Source organism: Mesocricetus auratus, unplaced genomic scaffold (assembly GCF_017639785.1).
Source record: "Mesocricetus auratus isolate SY011 unplaced genomic scaffold, BCM_Maur_2.0 Super-Scaffold_100021, whole genome shotgun sequence".
Lineage (NCBI taxonomy): Eukaryota > Metazoa > Chordata > Mammalia > Rodentia > Cricetidae > Mesocricetus > Mesocricetus auratus.
In genome coordinates, this window is record NW_024429202.1 from 12013657 (window position 1) to 12019350 (window position 5694).

The 5694-nt window shown below is 37.2% G+C and overlaps 1 pseudogene; it reads left to right on the forward strand.

The window, feature by feature from the left end:
- The first annotated feature begins 3491 nt into the window (after window positions 1-3491).
- On the forward strand, window positions 3492-4133 carry LOC101844289 (annotated as a pseudogene).
- The last annotated feature ends 1561 nt before the right edge of the window (window positions 4134-5694 follow it).

A 5694-nucleotide genomic window follows, 5' to 3' on the forward strand; every position in this document is an offset into this window, starting at 1 on the left:
TTTCCCTAACATACTTTATCACAATGAAGGAAGAGATCTGCTGGCTGTTCAGTTATGCATGTATCTCATTGATGCTCAGTTTCTCAAGAACACCATGAGTATTAAATATTTGTTTCTAATAAGCAATGTAAAAATAATTAGAAACTGACTTATGCTGAGGAGCTCTAGATAGAGTCTAGTAGCTCTTCCTGTCTTCCTGTCCCTAATAATCCTTCAATCATAAAAGGAATTCTTAGATAATAATATTTTTGATTTTCAATTTACATATATATAATGTATATCTGTATCATGATCAGAGAGCTCTTTCCAAATATTTTTCAATTAAACAAAAATATATGTATTCATACCTTCTTCTTCTTGTGTCTAGGATCATTAGAAAAATGCAAGTAATAGCTGGAATTAATTATTCCCTTGAAGACATTGGCTAATTATCTCCTGTTTAGAGCTACTTTTCATTTTTATCCAGTGCCAAGCAATCTCACAATTATTGATATATATTAAACTTTCCCAGGAAAAAAATATAGCCTTAAAAACAGGGATAAATTTGGCTGGGATGATGGCTTGGACCTTAACAGCACTTTAAGAGGACATGGGTTTAGCTCACATTACCTACATTGGGCATCCAAAACCACATGTGTGTACACATGTGTTTCACATACATTTACTCAGGCCAATGACCAAATGCCCTCCATGGACAAGTGCACGCATGTGGTACACATACATGTACTCATGCCCATGTATATATGCATAAAATAAAAGTAACATAAGCCTTAAAAAGCAACAAAACAAAACAAAACAACAACAATGCCAAAAAACCAAAGCAAAATGAACAAAAGCAGTAAGCTGTCTCTGATATGTACAAATAACCATCAACAGGACAAGGTCCAAGTGTGTGTTCTGGAATCTAGACTCACTTCCCTTTCCAATTTCTTCTTTCATCAAGATGAAATCACCAGTGGTACTCTTTTTAGGAAGATTTAAAAATTATTTTCTTTTAACTATGAACATTCTATATTAATTTTTATAATTATTTTCAAGAGAATATGGACCTTACAATATAAAATATCTTTACTCCCTATCTCTTTTTAGGAGAGGCTCTTAGGTTCATCAGCCTTGAATGGTTCTTTGGGGACAAAAATAAGTAATAAGTAACAGCAACCTGTCACCAAAAGATTAATGTGCTCAATTATCAGCTGTGCCTTGCCCCTAGCAGTTCATAAGCTAAAGAGCATAGAGGTTATTTTGTCAGTGCCAGTACTATTGTTTGTGACCCAAATTCAAAGCTGGCTTCATTCAACAGACTATGCAGTTGGAATAACTTCATTGGGGCACTGACATTTATTGATAACTTACACAGTTCCAAGAACATTGCAAAAATAGGATCAACTCAGGGTCTAAACCATAGTCACACTTTCAGGTCTTGTAGTGTAGTACTCATGTGCTGTCTTGACAAAGTCTTGAAGACAGCTAAAATCTTTCAATTCCCTCTTGCTGAGGGTTTGCTAAACCATATCTCACCAGATAAAGTGTTCTTATCATCATTTCCTAGTTAGTAGACACCTCAAATTGACTCTCTCCTATCTGCTTCTTGCTTCATAGGTTCTTACATTCCAGGACCATTCATGAAAAACCAGGATGCGTTCCTGTGTTCCCAAACCTATGAAATCATTAAAATTAACCAATGGTCACTAAGCCTGAAGAAACAGAGTTAGCTGTACCTTCTCTCCTTGTGTTTAAATTAGAAACAATCCTATTTTGCATATCAATCCCAGTTCCCTCTCCCTCCCATACCCCCCACCCAATGACCTCCCATCCCATCCCCCATCACCTCCATTTTGTTGTTGATCCAGGGTACAACCTTCTGTTAGACTTTCCATGGTGAACATTTCTGCTTTGTAATTGTTAGAGAGAGGTTTGTCTTTCATCTACTGAAGTGTTATTGTGTGCTGCCCTTTCATTGAAAGGATAGTCATGCTATCAAGTACTTGGACCGATATGTATTGATTGTATTTTTTTCCTATTTGATTTGTGAACTTTCTGATTCATGGTGTAAAGAGCAATTGTTTGTTGGGATCAGGGCAGGTGGGTTTTGTGTTACAAGATAGAGTCTGAACTTTGTGTTTGAGATAGTTGTTGGTGACATTGCTTTACTGGGGTCATGGGTGACATTTCAGCATTGTCATTGGTAAATCAAAGTAAATGTTCCTTGTTTGATTTATTATGCTCTAGAATGGTTTCTTCATTGCTTTGGAAAGAATAGGCATTTCTAGACATGTTCTAGGCCTCCTTGGTCACTGATGTAGTAGTGATCTCATCACTTTAAGGGTGTACCCCACATTCTCTTGAGCCACCCTAGTGAATAATGATAGGAATATAATTGCTACTGGTGGAAAACTTGGGAGAAGGAGCTACTAACTCTAGAAAGGGATAAATACCTGGTTTTGTAACTCACTCTGACAACATCCCAGAAGCACAGTTGTGAATGCTACATAATAGTCAACTGTGGGGGGAACTTGAGGCTCATATTTGGTCTTTGCTCCCATGGATCATGTTTACAGCTATGATGACTTTGTATTTATAGAGAGTAGTGACTGTCTAAATTGTCTGTTTTTGCAGTCTGATTTTGTCTCAGTGTTTCAGTGCTTAGTTTATAGGTAAAGCAAGGATGAAGGATGGTTTCTTCCATTGCTGTTTGCCATTTACTAACTTCTTAATGGATTTTATGAAGAAGAATGAAGATAAAACAAAACTAAAAAAACCTTGGTGAACTTTCTGCCATATTATTTCTTGGCTCTAAAGGTCTCCAGTGAGCTAGATTTTCTGCTTTTCTCCAACCTCCAAAAACTTAAAATAAATAGTTCTTTGAGAATTCCATATAGGCATTTTGATCTTACTTATGCCCTAATTCTTTCCAGAAACACTCTGTTTCCCATTAACTTCCTTCTTATACAACTTTGTGTCACATGCAATTAAGGCCAAAATGTGTGATTCCCAAGTATTATTGAATTTCTGGGATTCTATCAGAATGTGGTTGACATATCAGTTACAATTTTTGTGAAAACTGTCCAGCAGGTAAGGATTTCCATCCAATAGAGCCTTGGCTAGTGGTGGGACTTGTGCTTACATCTCTTTTCTTCCTGGGATTTTGTTTAGTTTAAGCTTGTACAGATCTTTTTACAGTTTCTTAATTACTGTGAGTTTATATGTGCAAATGCTGCGCTGTATCCTTAAGGCAGGTACTGTTTATTTTGTTTTGCAGTCATCTACATATATTTTTGTGTATTGCTTTCTTCTGGAGCACTTAATATTCTTCTTCATCTGTGAACTGTTTCAGAACCAACCAGGGATGTGTTTGGAGTTCATATGCTGCTTTTAAAGATGCCTCCGCTGTCTTCTGTTTTCTTTACCTAATTTCCAGCCACTCAAAGAACTCTAACACTATCCTCATCCTCTGACTCTGAGACCTTGGGTTATTTTCCATCTGGACTGGGTCTGCGTGCAGCCATCCAGCGTGCTCTGGTCTGTTGGAGCTAACCTCTGCTTGGCTGGCCTCCAAGGCCCAGCACAAGCCCCAGCCGAGCAAAGATGGTGGGCCAGAACAGTGCCATCGCCGCGGGAGTGTACGTTGCCCTCTTCATCCTGTACTACATTTACTTTGATAGCAAAAGGCAGAGTGACCACAACTTCAAGAACAGGCTTCGAGAACGAAGAAGGAAACAGAAACTTGCCAAGGAAAGAGCTGGGCTTTCCAAGTTGCCTGACTTAAAAGTTGCTGAAGCTGTTCAAAAATTCTTCCTTGAAGAGATACGGCTTGGTGAAGAGTTATTAGCACAAGATGAGTATGAGAAGAATGTAGACCACCTGACAAATGCAATTGCTGTGTGTGACAGCCTCAGCAGCTGCTGCATGTGTTGCTGCAGACTCTTCCACCGCCAGTGTTCCAGATGCTTCTGACCAAGCTTCCAACTATTAGTCAGAGAATTGTAAGTGCTCAGAGCTGAAGATGATGTGGAATGAGCCAGATGTCAACACTATAAAATCTCAGTTAAAAATGATCAGCTTGGGAACTGATCAGCTCTGGGGGAATAAGGGCAAATATGCTTGTCATGAACTATCCTGCACTGAAGTCTACAAAAGTGAATGTGTACTTTGAGTAGATCCATTGTCTGTTCTATTTATTTTTTTCAGTGAAAAGTATTTTGATAGAACTTTTCATTTTATAAATACACTGAGTTAACCAAAATATCATGTATTTCGTTTATTCTTAAGACATGCAATTCAGATGTAAATACAGCAGAGTTATTACTTAGGTAAAAACTCTCAGTGTTGAATTTTAAAAGATTGGAAGAGAGTATAAAGGATAGTTGAATAATGCCCATTTTTAAACACTAATACATTTTACTGTTAATCACAAACTTGGACAGAAACTTGTTTGCAAAACTGAGCATTAAAATCTTGCAGAGACAGTTTCTTTCTCTTTACTCTTGAACATGTGAAGTGTGCCTCCCATTGTGCTCTTAATGGTCCGGTTCTCTCCTGTGTTCCCTTAAAAGCTTCAGTCTACATCGTGGCTCAATGTCCTGGGCACTAACTAACTCCCAGTATTTCAAGCACCAGGCTGCAGATAGCACCAGGAATTTTACCTATGTTTTCCTGCTCACTCTGCTCTTTACAGACTGAGAGGACTAGAGTGCTCATCTCTGGTGTGGAATTCAGTTTGTTCTGTTGAATGTCTTCAGGTCTATCTCCAGATGATGGCCAGTGATTACTTTAGAAGAACCAGGCCTTGCACCTGTTTATATTCTGAGTTTGCATGTTTGCCTGACTTGGTGTTTCTCAATTAAACCTAGAAGTGGAAAAAAAAAGAATGCCATCAGTTAATGCGAAATAAAATACAATCCTTATTCCAATCTGTTCTATGGTTTTACTCATTTTTGAAAACTTCATATGCTATATTTTGGTTGTACTCTTTTTTTCTCCCAATTCCTTCCAGTATTTCTCTCACTTCCCTTCCAAACAAACCTACTGTACTTTCTCTCTCTTAAATATTCTAAAAAGAAAAAAAAGCAAACACACACATACATATACTCACACACACATTCTCACACACACTGACACTCATACACATAAGAATACATGCACACAAAGACATATATACACACATACACACCACAGCAATTTATATGTGTTGGTTAATTTGTTTTTAATTCAGATCATTTTATTAAAGGGTTTGAATAATGTGCCAATTTCAGTCTACTATTTTTCATTCCATAATGTGTATCATCATTTATTTTAATAGTTTATTCTGAATTAAAATTGTCACATCCTCTGAGTTGTTCTATATGCTCTATTCCACCATTTAAAAATGAAATTTTGTACTCTGGAATGTTTTATGTAAGATAAGAATATTGAATGTAGACAGAGTGAATTCCTATTTTGGTGACCCAAATTCTTACAGAAGTTCAGTTCACCAAATTTTTTAAGTTTACTAACAACTAAATAATTAGATGCTCACCCACCTTTGCAACTATCTGTCACAGACTCCCAGAATCTGCTTCAGTGTATGGAATTTGTTACCTGAGTTCAAGTCTAATCCCTCTGCATACTTGTAGATTCCCAAAGTGAGAGAGCCACTGCAGTAATGGCATTCATCAGAATGTGTCACCATTAGGATCATAGAGGATTGATTTATAA